The sequence below is a fragment of the Myotis brandtii genome, unplaced genomic scaffold (assembly GCF_000412655.1).
Source record: "Myotis brandtii unplaced genomic scaffold, ASM41265v1 scaffold374, whole genome shotgun sequence".
Classification (NCBI taxonomy): Eukaryota; Metazoa; Chordata; class Mammalia; order Chiroptera; family Vespertilionidae; genus Myotis; species Myotis brandtii.
The window spans coordinates 441,689-459,174 of NW_005364372.1; the positions used below are offsets into that span (position 1 = coordinate 441,689).

The window sequence follows — 17,486 nt, forward strand, 5'->3', positions numbered from 1 at the left end:
TGGGGTGAGAAGCTAAAGACCTTTCAGAATTTCAAAAAATAAAGGAAGAACATTCAGGGGATAGAATTAAATTACATTACTAATTATTTGCATTTATCCTTCCTCACTAGGGAAAGGAATATTGTAGAGAGGATTTTTTGAATGAGCACATATAGGGAGAAATCCAGGGAGAGACAAATTGCTTTACTAAGAAAATAAACAGAGGGATAGAAAGACCTAGAAAAAGAGATATAGAAAGAGGTACCTAGAAAAATACAGGAAGGTGTGGAGAAGGCATGGGAGAGGAAGCACGAAGAAAAGGTATATACATATGTTTATTTATAAATATATATATACACTCATATGTATACATACACACATATATACACATACACAGAACCTGAAAGAAAGAAACTGAAACCTCAAGGCAGATATGGGTGAAAGCATTCAGGGACAGGTACTTTGGGTGTGTAGGAGGAATAAAGTACAGAAACCCCCACACTCAATAAGTATAAAAACCCATAAAGACCTATAGGAAGATGTGCCAACACTTTCTCTTGTGTCACCATGCATAGGCTAGAGAGCATATTCTATCAGAACGAGGGGGCTAAGGAGCATCAGAGAGAAATCTGATCTCTTAGTGAGAAAGTAATTGTAATTTTCTGCTATGCTCACTCAAACCCTCGAGGCAGCTGAACAACCACTGGTTGGGTTGTCACGAGTTGTGAGCTTATCTAAACAATTATCAACATCAAAATTACAAAAATCACAATTTAGCCAATGAGTCATCCGTGGGATAAGCAGCTGCCACTGAAAATTTAGCTCCATTCTTAACTCACTTCCTGTAGTTTGATAAAGAGGGGTTTCTGCTTGACTCATTGAACACTTGAGCAATCAGAACTATATTAACCCTCTGATACCACAAGACATCTCCATTTAAAAAAAAATCAATGCACAGGAAAGTGACTCTCCATGTCAGTTACAATAGAAGGCAGCGCATCGTTGAGCCCAGGTGTTATTTGTTTGGCTCTCAGGACGAGTTAGTTTACGACGGCCCAGCTACTTGGTTCAACACACCAAAACCTTACCTGGCACCTGTCATCCCCACTAAAATGTCCTTAATACCCTTTGTTGTAATTTTCAGCACTAAATCAAAAGGAATGAGGGTATTTTTAAAGTCCTTATGACTGATGCCTATATCAAATAACCTACTTGGAAATATAGTCACAAATGTTTCTCCCAACATTCAAAAGGAATCATGCTACAAATAAGAGAACATAAATATGACAAATTGCTACCAAAGTGAAATATATTAGAAACAAATACAAATACAGTAGAAAATTCTCTCTAGAAAACAGTGCCTGTACCTATTTATTTTACTTCTAAAAACTATGCCAAGGAGTTTATAATAATAATCATACATACAAAAAAATTGTGTAAAAAAGGAGATTAGTTAATATATTAAATGTATAATCTATTGCTAAACAATTCTGTTGAACATTACTAGACTTCTTATATCACACAAAAGGATAAACTCAAAATGGATTAAAGACTTAAATGTTAGACTAGAAACCATAAAAATCCTAGAGGAAAACATAGGCAGTAAAATCTCAGACATTCCTTGGAGCAATATTTTTTCCTGGTATATCTCCTCCAGCAAGGGAAACAAAAGAAAAAAATAAATAAATGAGATTACATCAAACTAAAAAGGTTTTGCACAGCAAAAGAAACCATCAACAAAATGAAAAGACAACCCACTGAATGGGAGAACATATTCTCCAATGATACATCTGATAAGAGGTTAATACCCAAAATTTATAAAGAACTGATAAAACTCAACATCAAATAAATTCAATTAAAAATCAAATAATTCAATTTAAAAATGGGCAAAGGGCTTGCCTGAATGGACACTTTTCCAAAGAGGACACTCAGATGGCCGATAGACATATGAAAAAATGCTCAATGTCACTAATCATCAGAGAAATGCAAATAAAAACCACAATGAGATATCACCTTAACCTGTCAGAATGGCTATCATCAATAATTCAATAAAGTGTTGTCGAGGATGTAGAGAAGAAGGACCCCTGTGCACTGTTGGTGGGAATGCAGACTGGTGCAGCCACTGTGGAACAATATGGAGGTTCCTCAAAAACTTCAAAATGGAACTGCCTTATGACCCAGTGATTTCTTTTTTTTTTTTTTAAATACTCCTGCCTCTTTCTTTCTTTTTTTTAAAAAATATATTTAATTGATTTTTTACAGAGAGGAAGGGAGAGGGATAGAGAGTTAGAAACATCGATGAGAGAGAAACATCAATCAGCTGCCTCCTGCACACTCCCCACTGGGGATGTGCCCGCAACCAAGGTACATGCCCTTGACTGGAATCGAACCCGGGACCCTTGAGTCCGCAGACCGACGCTCTATCCAATGAGCCAAACCGGTTAGTGATTTCACTTCTGGGAATTTATCTGAAGAAACCCAAAACACTAATTTGAAAGATTATATACACCCCTATGTTCATTGCAGTGTTATTTACAATAGCCAAGAAGATTTGGAAGCCCAAGTGCCCATCAGTAGATGAGTGGATAATAAAGCTATGGAACATTTACACAGTGGAATACTACCCAGCCATAAAAAAGAAGGAAATCTTATCTTTTGTGACAGCATGGATGGACCTGGAGAGTATTATGATAAGTGAAATAAGCCAGTCAGAAAAGACAAACACCATATGATTTCATTTATATGTGGAATCTAATGAAGAAAATAAACTAATAAACTAAATAGAAACAGACTTGTAGATATAGAGAACAGACTGACAGCTGTCAGAGGGGAAAAAGGAGGGGACTGGGTGGGAAAAAAACCCTCATTGACATATATATATTTGTGTAAAAAAAGAGATAAATTAATATATTAAATATGTATTGCTAAACAATTCTGTTTAATATTACATATGATATTAATAGCAAAGGATAAAAGAGAATAAGATGGCTTACAAAAGTATTAAATAAATAAATCTTTGCAAAAATAATATAAGATCCTCGGGAAGAGAGGCCATTTTCCTTGTGTAAAATCCTAAACAACATTTACCACATACATTCTCATACAAAGGCCATGAAACAACATAATATCTTCAACATCCATCTTACTGGATCCAATGTCTGGGGGGAGGGGCTTTGTCTATAAGAACAGTCATTACTACTGGGGCATAAAGAAAATTATTGAAATATTTATAACCCCCAAACTTCAGTTTGGGAAAATATGTCAAGTATCCTTTTTGCAACAATGAAATGCTCACAGGTTTCAAAAAAGAACTACCCCCCAGTTTTCCCTACATCTTCATAGAAGGATCTCAGTCGGTAGTGACATGGCTCACAAACTAGGGGGTAGGGTAGTGAGAGAAACAGCAGCAACACCAGGAGTCTAGGTGCTGCAAATACTAAAATCCATCCGCATCAAGTAAAAAATGAGCTAAACCTTCCCTACAGGAGCTTTCTAAGATCCTAGAAAATCAGTATTATCCAAATAGTCAAATGAAGGTATTAGAGCTGATTTTCCTGGGGGGAGGGGGGGCGGGGGAGGTGGTAAGTGAGTGTTCGCTATCTTTTGCCATGGAGGTTCATTTGCTAGAGCACACACCTTTCATCTTTACCACTGCTCCATTCAGACACCGTTTAATTAGGTTAATAGAAACATTGAGAATTTTGATAGTCTTTCCATTCATCTGCACAAACAGAGACAGCTAGAATTCAATTTTTGGAAAGAATAATACAGCCATTTGAAAAAGTTTCCTCTTTATTCTCTCCCTGAACACATTTTTGGTATCTTATTAACATTTTCCAAATTGAATGAATCTGTCTCTTTGTATTAGCAGATAACTGAAGAATAGGGAAAGGCCAGCAGTCATTAGCAATTTATCGTCCTTGCTGATAAATTGGAACCTGGGCTGCCCAGAACATTAAGTTATAAGGGCAGCAGAGCCATCCGAAGCGTCAGTGAGGCAGCCCAAATGTCACACACACTACACTTCCTCCGAGTGCATCAGCCAGCTGAGGCTCCTTCCTCCCGTTCAACTCTGCACAAGTTGACAATCACATGCATTTTTCCCAACAGCTCTGCTAAGCCACCATGGTGGTAGTCTTAAATCATTCAAACAAAATAAGAAAGAAAAAATAGCTATGAAAGCCAACAAAGCAAAGGATCAAGAGAGGAATCACTTTCTCTAACAAAATTCATTCACATGTACCAGAAAACAACTTGTCACACATATCTAGGAATATCCTGGACATCTATTTATTAGTATGAGCCTTACCATGACCTTAATATCTCTCCAGTTTCATTTTATACCCCTTCCCCTTCCCATTGGTCACAGTGCTCCAATCACAATGGACTTCTTTCTGCTCTTCCAACATACCAGCCTCACTCTCTGCCCAGGGCCTTTGCACTCACTGTTCCCATACATGGAACATTATCTCTGCAGATCCCCACACAGGCTTCCTTCTCATCACTCCAGTCTCAGATCAAATGCCCACTTTTCAGAAAATCTATCCTTGACCCCTTCTCTCACCCCACAACTACCTCCTGCCACTATCTTGTTTTGTTTCCTTACAGGCACTTACAATGATATAAAATTATCTATGTTTACTTTTTAAAATTTGTCTTTACTCATGTATTTTTAGATGTACAGAATTAGATTAGCCATACCATAATTTATGACACACCCTCATCATTGGTCCATGCATGACCAACTTTATTTAATTAATTGGTTTCTCCTAGTAGTGAGTTCTCTTATTTGTAGCATGATTCCTTCTGAATGGTGGGAGCAACATTTCCAAGTAGGTTATTGGATATAGGCATCAGTCATAAGTGAGAAGGTTCTATGCCAGGCCTCACTAGGTGGTGTAAATGGCTACCTTCTCCTTCACTTCACAGGGTCTTCCCTCTCTGTCTGCCTGCAAAGTTCCCCTTTTTATAAGGACACTGGTCATAATGGATTGGGGCCACCCTAATGACCTCATTGTAACTTAGTTATCTCTGTAAAGACCTTACTTCCAAATAAGTCCCCATTCTGAGGTCCTGAGGGTTAGGACTTCAGCAGGTGAATTTGGTGAAGACACAATCTAATAATCTCAAGCACTTGAGGTCAAGAATGTGTCTCAGTAAACAAAGGTTCCTACAGCTCCACATCCCTACCCATGTTTCACATTACCCAACTTTTAGTTATCGCCATCCTGTTACAAGTAAAGCAGTACCTCATTATTTTCCTTTGCTTTTCCCTAAATAGTAGGTTTGAGCATCTCCTTGTGTTTCAGCCATTTGTGGTTCATCTTCTATGAATTACATGTTTATAATCTTTGTACCTCTGACCATTGAGATTACACTGTTTTTTTCTTGTTAATTTACACAATTCTTTATTTCAGATAATAGTTCCCGTCACTTTTAGACATTGTAAATATCTTCACCAAATTTGTCACTTGTGAACATTGTCCTTATTTTTTAATATAACCAAACCTATGGAAACACTGTCCTGCCTTGAGCTTCCCCTCCTCCTTTGTCCTCCCTCCTCTAGACACTGGAAATAAGTCCCATTGGTTGAGCTCTTCATGACAGGCGCTGTACTAAGTCTTTAAACTTGTCACCTCCTATAGCAGCCCTGTACGATAGTCATTAATGTTCTACTGTGTCAAGAGAGGAAACTGAGGGTCAAAAAACTTGCCCCAAATCACAGAGCTGGTGAGTGGCTGCACTAGATTTCAAACCACTGAGCAGCACTGATTCTACTGCAACATTGCGGTTTGTTGTGGCAAAGACATAGAACTATATACAACGAGTACTGAAGAGCTGCTTACTTCTTTTACAAATATAACTGGTTTGCAAATGAAAACATACACTGTGCTCAAAGACGCCTGTAACTACGTGCTTGATTTTTCTATAACTGTACAGTACAGTGGAAATAGTACGGTTTTTGGAGTCAAAAATCTAAATTCAATCTCAGCTTTGCCACTTTCTGGAGAGCTGACTCTTAGACAAGTCACATAAACCATCTAAGCCTCATTTCTTAACTTCCAAATAAGGATAATGATGGTATCTACCTCACAGAGTTCTTGCAAAAGCACATTTATGGGCATGTTTTTTAAAAGTATATATCTAGCCCTGACTGGTTTGGCTCAGTGGATAGAGCATCGACCTGAAGGGTCCCAGGTTCGATTCCGGTCAAGGGCATTTGGTTGTGACATCCCAACAAGGGGGGGTGCAGGAGGTAGCTGATCGATGTTTCTCTCTCATCGATGTTTCTAACTCTCTATCCCTCTCCCCTCCTCTCTGTAAAAAAATCAATAAAATGTATTAAAGGAAAAAAAAAGAATGAGATGGAGCCCGGCCGGCGTGACTCAATTGTTGAGCATCTACCTATGAACCAGGATGTCATGGTTGGATTCCCGGTCAGGGCACATGCCTGGGTTGCTGGCTCAATCCCCAGTGTGGGGTGAGTGCAGGAGGCAGCTGATCAATGATTCTGATCAATGTTTCCATCAATACCTCTCCCTCTATAAAAATTAATAAAAACATGATTTTTTTAAAAAGTCTATATCTATTTAAATCTTATCTATTTATTAAAATAAATGAAGCACCAAAAATATACATGAAGTCCTTGATATATTAGAAATATTGTTAGACTGACAATCAGAAAAAATATGGGTTTTAATTTTATTTTTGCTGTGGTGTCCTCGTCAAGTGAGGAAACTCAACCAGAGGATTCCTAAGGTCCCGTTAAATACAATCCTCTCTGAGTTACATGGAGGATAGGACTGAAGCTGGCGTTGCAGGTTTGGTTTTGTGTTGTAACACCCAGAGAGAATATTTTTGGAGATGAATAAAAACAGTGGAAGGTTGCATTTTTGTCCTATTTTCCTTGACATGAGAATAATAGCCACAGTGAGATATTATATTAAACTCTGTCATCAGGGCGCTGCCCACTGATCAGAGAACAGCTCCTAGGAAAAGCACTGAGATGATGTGAGTTGAAATATTACCTTTTAGTTCAGCCAAACAAGGCAAGTGGAAGTGTCTTGCTTAAGTCTTCATTGCACTGGACTGCTGGTGCTTGTGTTCACAGAAACTACAACAAACCCAAAGCTAAGAGCCTCAACTGTAATCTTTAGAGCTGCATCAAATGGCACATGCAATATTATCATAACATATTAGGTCTGAAAAAATGAAAAACCTACTCTTTTTATAATAGAAACAATAGAATCTTCTTGGCAGGTGGGGAAGGGAGAGAGGGGGAGTGGTTCATATCAGATTTAGATGGATGCAGGAGGAAGTAGTTTTTTATGATTATTACAAGGAAACATGAATTAAAAGGGTTGAGAAAACACTGCTTTCAAGAGAGAAAATAAACTATTTCTTAAAGAGTTTTATGCTTACTTAGGCGACGTCTTTCACCAACCACAGGTTCAAAACTTACAAACCAGAGACACGCAAACTCATGAGTCAGCTCACAAACATGAGAATCCGGGCTTGATTACTAACAACACGCCCCCCGCCCCCCACCGCCCCCGCCTGCATCCACAGTCCATGAGCTCCCCCAGCATTTTTTTTTATTTCCTGTGTTGGAAATTTATTTTCAATGTTCCCATCCTTTCAATGTTCCGAACAAGTCATACTAGGTACCTGAAGAAAGGCCATTTGCAAACATTCAATTTCCGTCTCCCTTCGTGGCAGGCCACAGCAGAACATCGCAACGAGCTGCTGGCTGGTACCTGCACACAGTCTCTGCAGTAGCCACTTACCCGTGTGCTCACAGCATAACTGAGCGGCCGACCGCTCTGTTCCTGTCCTACCCTTTGATGACAATAACGAATGCCACCCAAAGGTGAAGATAGTTATTCGTCTATCAGTGTTTACACCTGCTTTGGGCCACAGTGAACAGTTTGTTACTTCTCTGAGGGGGAAAAATGATTCTGCGCTCTGTTTGCCAACCCATGTTATGCTTTGATATTGAGCGGAACACGGTGATTTAGGCCTTTTGGACAATGTGTACCGTTTTGAGGCTCAGGGCATCCTTGCTGATCACTGTTTATCAAGCACGTGTGTCATGCCTGCCCAGGGGGGATTTCAGCTTGAGAGTGAGCTGACGTTTGTGAAGTGCCTTCTCCATGTCGGCACTTTCCTAAGCACTTTCACGATCAATTGTGGATCAATAATGGGACTGTTTGATGGTCAACTTAGTAGAGCTAGTTAGACCTGGAACCAGTCCAGGGAAGTGAGCCTTGTTTTCCTGTGTCGGTCCCAGGGCCTTTAAATGCACATTATCACAGCTGAAATTAGAGAAATCTCATCAGTGGATTGTATGAATGTCAATATCTGGTTGGAATATTGAACCATAGTTTTATAAGATGTTACTGATGGGGAAAACTGAATACACGACGTCTCTGTATTATTTCTTACAATTGCATATGGATTCTCTAAGTCAAACTTTCAATTAAATAAAAACCTACGTTACTTATGTGGTTATTTACATGATATTCATTATGTAATACAGTGGGGCCTTGACTTATGAGTTTAATTCATTCTGTGATGGAGCTCGTAACTCAAATTACTCGTATGTCAAATCAACAGTGAACGAGTGAGACACGTGATGCTGGGCTGATGTTGTGGCGTTCACTGTGATGTTCGCTGCACCAACTAGAGGAGGGGTATATGAAGCTGGCTTGTAACCCGAATTTTAGCTTGCAACTCAAAGCAAAAAATCGGCCGAGAGACGGCCCGTATCTCGAAAAACTCGTTAGTCGGGACACTCGTAAGTCAAGGCCCCACTGTACTTGCTAATACATACAGACAGGTCAATCCTTCTCTCTCTGAGCCCAGCATCTCAGAGGCTCTGGGTGTTTCCCTCATTACAGAAGGTTATCTCCCACTCATTCCCGCCTCCACACATCCAGCACTGTCCCAAGCACCACTGCGTCACTGGCAGCATCCAGGTGATAAATGTGTCCCTGGACATAAACTGAGATGATATGACCATTGTAACAGGATTTTGTTTTCTAGAAGGTCTATTCTGCTCTTTTAAATTGCTTCCATTGCCATTTTAAATTCTACAAATGATACTACTTCCTTAAATTATTTTCTTAGCTTTGAAGATTCCCTTTGTATCTACAGCTCTGGTTTTGTCAATCATTTTTACCTCTTATTCAATTACTTAAGTAAATTATTTAGTACTTCCTTTATCTCTTACTTAGTTGCCTATTTCTTTGCTCCTTGTAATTTGATTCTATTTAAAGTCTCCTTCAAAATCATGCAGTCATCTACCTTTGTGCAAATGTCTAACATATTTCCTCTGTTCGCCCTTTTTAAACTCATATTTGCACAAGAGTGGGTCTATTATTAGCATCTGCCTCCCCCTCCCCAAAGGCATTGGCTGACTGACTGGCTTTCCTCTCTGTTAATCTGGGCACCATTCTGCCCCTTGGCCTTTAAATTGGAGGGCTGGAGAGGGTTGGTTTGAGCGATCAGCACTTAGTAGTGTGAACACAGAACAGAGGCTGTGGACAGTGAAGGTGATTTACCTTTTTTTCTCTGTTTTTCTTGAGCCACTGAATAGGATCAGCTCCTACAAATTTGGAAGGGAGTGCCCTGTCATTTGCAAAGGGGCAAAGTGGGTAATGTGGTCTGGCTCAAGATGCCTTTCCTGCTTTGGGACTACCTGACCATATTATTGAGAAGCCATTCAATAGACTAGCCCCACCAGCTATGAGTACTATCTTATATAATAAAAGGCTAATATGCAAATTGTCCCCTCAACTGGGAGTTCGACCAGGGGCGGGGCTGACTGTACAACCACCCACAGCCCCTCCCCCTGGCCAAATTCATGCACCGGGCCTCTAGTGTTTTATAAAGTCCTATGTGTTTTCAAAACATGAACACCTTTGCTGTTATCTGCGAAAATATCCTTGAGTAGATTTATCACTGTTTCTGATGACTGTTCCCAAATTTCCTCCTTGCTAATTCCTACTGGTCCTTTGGTGATCAGTTTCAATCCCTTTGCCTTAGAGAAGCATTCACCAATCATTCCATGAAATGCAAGTTTCTCTTTGTTATGTTCCATTAGGAGTCTTTGTTCTTTTCTTTCTTGGACTCACAATTTGTAATTATATTTATTTGGGTTTATTTGTTTAATGTCAGTCTGTTCCACAAGGCCATAAATTCTATGAAAGCACAGATTACATTTATTTCGTTCACCATTGTCTACCCGACACTTAGCCTCACAATGCTAAGCACACAGTAAATATTTGTAGATTGAATGAATAGACAAGCTAAGGAACAAGAGACTGTGTTGTGTTTGGTTTCTTCTGCAATTGTCTGTCCCCAAAGTCCCAAGGAGATCAGGTAGCAAGTGCTGTGCAGATGTTGATTATTATCATTACTATTTTATCTGAATGTTTGGAACAAAATCTCCTCAAAAGTCAGGAGATGTCTATATTTGATGGTGTGATTTGGTCCAGAAGCCATATAACCTGTCTTTAGATGAGATACGTATAGGTAGTACAAACAGCATGGAAATTATGTCTGAATTTAGGCAAGTTGAGTGTGAGTGGGTAACTTACATAATTTTAGCTTCAATTTGCACCACTGTATGGAATAGTATGGACTGCTTGAATTTCTGTTGCAAGGATTAAATTAAAGAACAAATACTAAATGCCTACCACTGGGATGACAAAGGAGTTTCATCTTCTGTCTAATTCAGACCAGTTGCTGGTTTCCTGGAGTGCTATGCTGAGGATTGTGAGGTCTTACTCAGGGTCAGTGAGAGAGTGCTATGATTGATTAGCAATGTCTGCCAAGGACAAATAAAAGAAAGTGGTAAGTACCTGGCTGGTGTGGCTTGGTGGTTGAGCATTGACCTATGAACTAGGAAATCACGGTTTGATTCCCAGTCAGGGCACATGGCTGGGTTGTGAGCTTGATAACCAGTAAGGGGAGTGCAGGAGACAGCCAATCAATGATTCTGTCATCATTGATGTTTCTATCTCTCTCTCCCTCTCCCTTCATCTCTGAAATATATATATATATTTTAAAGAAAGTGATAAGAAGTATGCCCTGTATTTACCAACTATGGACTAGCAAATGACAGAGACTCAATGATGGCTCATTTCCTTCCTTCTTGGCTGCTATAAATTAAAAATAAATCTGAAAGAAAGATTACCATAAAACACTTCAAAAGCTAAAGCTAAAAATAAGAGCAATTGAGGCCTGATAAATCAGGCCACAATGAAAACATGACCTTTAGAACATGGGTAGAACTATTTATAAATTCCAGTAACGTGAATTCATAGAAGTCCAGGTACAATTCAACACAAGATCCCTGTGTGCCGACGGCCAACTTCCCTCCCGCTGTGGAATGGTACAAGTGCCTCATGATTGTTAGCACCCCCAGCGCATGCAGCACAAATCTGAAGAGCCCTCTCTTGGCCAGTGGAGCACAAAACTCTAAGCTTTAAGGTATCCTGTGCTCACACTGCATCCGTGGGCATAACTGATGGGCTTCATAAATAGGTTAGTAAGTAGCTCATCTGAACTTGGCACAGGTATTTTCATGTCAGTGTAGCAATGATCAGCTCAGATAAAGTGAGGGGGAAAGATCTCACTTAGAAACAAGCATTCAGTCGCTGAAGCAAAGGGCAGCTAATCCCAAACCTGATTGGAGAGTGAAAAGGCAGGTCATTGGGAGTCACAGGAACCACAAAACTGTTGAAACAATGTTCAAAAGTATTCTGGAGGGTCCTCAAAGGACCCAGCATGTTAAAATACTTTAATTTTTATAATTATGCACTCTTTCCAACCATCCCAAATAAACACAGTGTGAAAGAGGAAAACATTTGTTTTTCTTTCCTGAATCTTTCTGAGCATTTCCTAGCATTAATTGCTAAAAAGTTGTGCTGTGATGAGCTGAATCAGAACACTCACTTGGTTGTCTTATTTTCCCAGTGAGAGCAGTGTGCACCCAACAGGAGGTGCCAAGTAGATCCCATCACCCGTGCCGCCCAGCACCGCCCTTTGGGAGGTCATTCTAGTGATCATGCTCTGGTCCTTGGCAGTAGGCAGTTTGACTACAACAATTCAATGCTGTTTGTAACACCTTGTTATAATGCCAAGGAGAAGAGGTGATTTGAGGGAGTTTCAGCAAAAGGCAGCCTTGAAATAAGCTCCTTGTCCCCTATTTGATTCCGAAAGTCAAACAGACCCCACCTTCATGCCAAGGCCTAGCCAGAAGCGTCTGAGTAAGAACCTGACCCAAGTTCTCTCATCTTACTCCCATACTCGTTCCTCTCTAATCCCTGCCATGACCAACTTTAAAAGAGCAGAAAAGCCTTGGGCTTTCAAAGGAGCCACCTATGTCTCTAGTCCCAGGTCTGCCACTGTCTAGACAGTGTCAGGCAAGTCACTTCATCTCTCTGGTTAATGAAAAGGTTAGGATAGGGCGATCTCTGATATCCCTTCTAAATCACATGCTCTATTCTATAAAGATCGATCCAGGTTTCCTCCTTAACCTTTTAAGAGAGCTCCATACCTTCCAGGGGTTAGTAGTCACACAAATTCACTACTGTTTGTGGTTTCCAAAAGGCCACCTCGAGGAAGCCCTGCCTGGTCCCTCTGAATAAACAGCCCTGAAATTTGCTCCTCAGATGCATTTCGCTAAGACCCAGTCAGCATCACCCAGAGCCTTAAGAGACAGCACCAATGATCTACCTACTGAGTGTGCTCCAGGGAACCGGATCTGAAGCTCCATTGCCCATGCTCTCTGACTGTGTAACCTGCATACAGTGAGTGGTCTTGGTATTAGAAGTGCCCTTGAATTTCTACAAGACATCGAGATATCATTTGGGAGGCTTTCCTAAAGGTCTCGCTTGGAACTCACTGGCAGACCATCTCATGAACTTCAGGTGGTATCCTCATGGCAGCAAATGAATCCTCTGGTGCACCAATTTAAATCCCAAACAACGCTGTGGTCTGGATAATCGTCCATAATTCGACAGCTTCACCTGAGGTCTTCCCCTGGCTGGTTGGTGTCAGGACACTGGGTAGTGTCAGGACTTCAGGATGCTTTTGTCAGGTCTACTGTAAGCCTCACATCATGTGAATCACAGGAAACAGGTTGACCTCAAACTCTTAACACACCCCAAAGCTGTCTTTTCTTTTCCTTTGAAAACACACTGAGTGCACTTCAATTACAAGATGGAGAGAGGAGAATTCAGTTGTTTGTCACTGGTACTTAGGAGAGGATTTTCCCTTGCAACTGTGGTGCAGCTTTGTGGGCTGTTTAAGATGTGATGCCATGATCCTCTCCAGAAGTTGGTGCCTGTAGAAATGCTTTTACACACCGTGCTCAGATAGCCCATGAGCATGTGAACGCGGACTCTCAGCACCGGTCTGCATGCATGAAAAGGACAATACAGCCCCAAATCAGGAGAGAAATGGCTCTCTCCAGGAACAGCATTGTCATAAGACAATTATTCCACAGATGCGGCCTCAGTCCCCAGAGGGTTCCAATGTGATGTGGACTTCACAGGCTCTCACTAGCCAGGGGCTGTGCTGGCTGAATCATTAGTTCTGTTGCCATCAAGCACCCTAGTCTCTGCTGCACCCTTGTCTCTTCTGTTGATTGTTTTAGCTTATTTGTTTCTCTGTTTCCTCTTTGGGGGGATCGCTATAGCTGGAGACAGGAGGGGGAAAATTTGGGAGCATTGCCACCATCTTAGGAAGCCACTCCAGTGGCAATCATTTGGAACATGGTTATTTCATTGATCCACCTTTACCCTGGTGACTCCTAAACCTTTCTCTCTCACCCCCATTTTCTGCTGTGCTCTAGATGGTCATTTCCATCTGATGGTCATGTGTTGCCTAATGTCCCATAGTCACATCAAAATCAAAACTCCTCTCCTACACTGGCTCTACTCTGTACTCGACATCTTGGCTACAAAGCTCAACTGACTCCCCTTCTCTTTTAACTTCTCATTTAGCGAATCACCACGTCTGTTGAGTCTATCCCCAAAATGTCCATCAGGCAGCTCCAGCACCCACCCCTCCTGCTGCTGCGTTAATCCAAAGCAGCATTCGTTCTTGCCTCTGACGCAGTCTTCATGGTTCTGTGCTCACCTCTATTCCAGGGCGACCTTTCTGAAATGCAGGTCTCATCGTGAACTCTACCATTGGAAAACCCTCACTGGATGGTTGTCCATTACTAACAGGCCTGGATATTTATTGGTTTCGCCCAACAATATTGATCATTTCTAGAGTTGGCGTTTTGTGTCACTTTCCTCTCCCAAAAATTGTTTTATGCCTAGAAGGTGGTCAATAAATATGATGAATTTGCTTGACCTATGCCTCACAAACAAGTGGAAAGAGAATATAATATCTAGGGTCTAAGTTACAGATAGTGGGTTATAAAGTCCTGAACAGAATGTTTTAAATCTCTTCTCCTACCACCCTGTCCTGGCCTGCTCTGGTTAGTCAGTTTGCAGCCCTGTGAGCCAGGGACTTAATGTCCCCATTCTGTTTCCTGCTACGAGAGAGCAAAGAAATGGAGCTGGATTGGAACTTCCTAGACTGTGACAGTTGAGAAACCTGTTATTATTGAGTTCATTTTACCAAAAAATGCAATTCTACTGCCTTGAATACTCAGCAACAAAGACAGACGTTTGGGTTTACTCCTAGGAGATTATTTTCTAACATTAACCTTACATGGTCCTCCACCCCTCTTGTCTTTCCCTTTTACCACGTATTTCCTGTTTTTCTACTCAGTGCTCAAAAGGTATATCTGGAATATTCCAAGTTTGGAAACAACCTACACAATTATATTAAGGAACCCATTCTGCAAATGTTGACATTGAAATAAGGGGGTATTGAAAAGAAGGATATACATTGTGAGACATCAGACAGAGCATCAATAGACATTATTCCTCCTCTGGAAAAAGCATAGCCTACTAACTATATGCTAGCAAAGTCCACAGCGGTAGCTCTGATTGAGAGTTCCTGATGCTGCTGGTTTGGAGGTAGATCTTAGGAAGTCGGGGGCAGCCTTTATGTCTCTCCCCAGTCATGGCCATGCTCATTATTTGCTCCTTTAAAAAAATAAAGTGGTGGCTGGGGTTCAAGTTCAGTCCCTGTGGACATCCACGTGATCAGAGCTGACAAGGTCCATTTGCTAATTACATATAGCTACTATTCAATTTCATTGGAACTTGAACTAAAAGACCAAAAGCTAAGCCATTAGTCATTTGAGAAAATAAATGGAATTTCATGTTCCTATGACTGATTGGTCTTAATTTATGAAAAAAGAAGGACTCTGTGAGGACAAACAACAAGAATCAAATATATATCTTTGCCAGGGCTCATAAAATGATCTATAATTGGTCTGGGCCTCTGCTGTTTTAGTGCTTTAAGCAATCTTAATATCTTTAAGAAACTAAAAGCTTCTTTTGTAAACCTGTTTGGACTTAGTTGATGATCTCAAGGTCAAAGTCAATGTATTTATGCTTCATTTTTCCTTTTACAGACCAAACAATAGCACAAGTGCATGGGCTCACACATATATCAAATGCCACATAAAACAGAATGGAAGTAGCGTCCTGGAGTATTAGTGGGTGAGGGCAGGTGCAGAAGCCAAGGGCTCTGACACACACATGTTCAGTGAAGTGGGCTGAGGCTGGGACATGTATATTTTAATTTTCTTATCTTAAAAATGTACCACAGAATCATGGTGTGTCTTTATGTACTCAGGCCAGGTATTGTTTTTAAATAGCAAATTAACATCACTGCTAAGCAGTACTATGTGTGCCAGAAAGTATTAAGATCATGGACATAGAAGAGTCTACCCACAAACCTCCAGAGAAATTATAGACCCGCTTCATTGGACAAACAACCATGTTCATTATTCATGAAATCATTATTGAGCATCTACTCTGTGCTGAGCATTAGCTAGACAGCAACAGTGGACAAAACAATCATGGCCTCTACCTCCATGGAACTTAACATTCAAGTGAGTACAGTAATGCAAACATTAAATAAAAGAAGCAAACAAATAAAATAATCACAAGTTATGACGAGTGCCTCCAAAGAAGTGAGGAAGGGGTTCAAAAGTCAGAAGCAGCATTAGATCACTTGGCTCCTCCCTCTACAGATAAGGAAACAGATATCTAGCAGTGAGATGACTTACCCAGGGTCATACAGTTCCCATCCAATCCCCTCATTTGACAAGGAATGTATCAAAACTAACATTCCATTGAAATACAGAATTTTATCATAAACCAAATTTCTCAGAGTCCTGATGTAAACACATGATAGTGACATTCTTGTGAAATGGCACAATGACGTTCTAATATGATTCTTGTGTACTATCCCAGTACATGACATGGGAAGCAGTCAGGGTCTGGGCACTGTCACCATCAATTGGTTTCATTTATGTAGCTAATGGGCTATTCCAGACTGCTGCTTATTAATTGTGCTTAATGAACCTGCTGGTGAGCACATTACGACCACCAGAACCCTCCTTAAAAATACCTGCCTCACCCTGGCCGGATGGCTTAGCTGGTTGGAGAGTCATCCCATACACCAAAAGGTTGCTAGTTCAGTTCCCGGTCAGAGCACATACCTAGGTTGCTGGTTCGGTCCCTCTCTCTCGCTCTCTCCCCCTCTCCCTCGCTCCCTCTCTGTGTCTCAAAAAATCAATTTAAAAAAACATATACTCAGGTGAGGATTAAAAAATTCTATATACCAACCTCCTGGGCTGTATCCACTTGGAATGCCCCAATCATCTGCAGTCTACTACGCCTATTCAGAAATGGTTTCTTCTGTGGGAACAACCTCATATGGAAAGACAATTTTCCACCTGACAGTGTCTGTCACAGCCAGGATTAGGACACCTACCATGTGTATATTGTTTTACAGTTTACATACGTCTCCTATGCATTACCTCCATTTAAACCTCACAACAACCTTGTGAAAAGAGCAGTATTATCCCCATTTTACAGATGAGGAAACTCAAGATCAGAAATGTTAACTAATCGGCCCAAATCAGTGAATAAACAAGTGCCAGGACCAGTATTAGACCTTTACATAAATGTATTAAGTCATATGTTTCGTTCTATAACTTTCGTTTCTCCTTCAACAATATGCCTACGAGATTCTCCATGTCAGGAACCTAAGCTCCACCAAATTCTTTTCTAGCTGCTATAAGATACTCATTGCTGCCCTAACCGGTTTGGCTCAGTGGATAGAGCGCCAGCCTGCGGACTGAAGGGTCCCAGGTTCGATTCCGGTCAAGAGCGTGTACCTTGGTTGCGGGCACATCCCCAGTGGGGGGTGTGCAGGAGGCAGATCGATGTTTCTCTCTCATCGATGTTTCTAACTCTCTATCCCTCTCCCTTCCTCTCTGTAAAAAATCAATAAAATATATTTTTTTAAAAAAAGATACTCATTGCTAAGAAGGCTCCACGTGGTCCTTTAGCCACTCC

General features: G+C 40.8%; 1 long non-coding RNA gene across 1 annotated transcript; it reads right to left on the reverse strand.

The window, feature by feature from the left end:
- Positions 1-367: 367 nt before the first annotated feature.
- LOC106727132 lies at positions 368-16,934 on the reverse strand. The gene is made up of 3 exons (XR_001363289.1): positions 16,900-16,934; positions 3,353-3,355; positions 368-379 (listed from the first exon to the last, which is right to left on the reverse strand). It is a non-coding gene; the product is annotated as an uncharacterized LOC106727132 (long non-coding RNA).
- Positions 16,935-17,486: the final 552 nt, after the last annotated feature.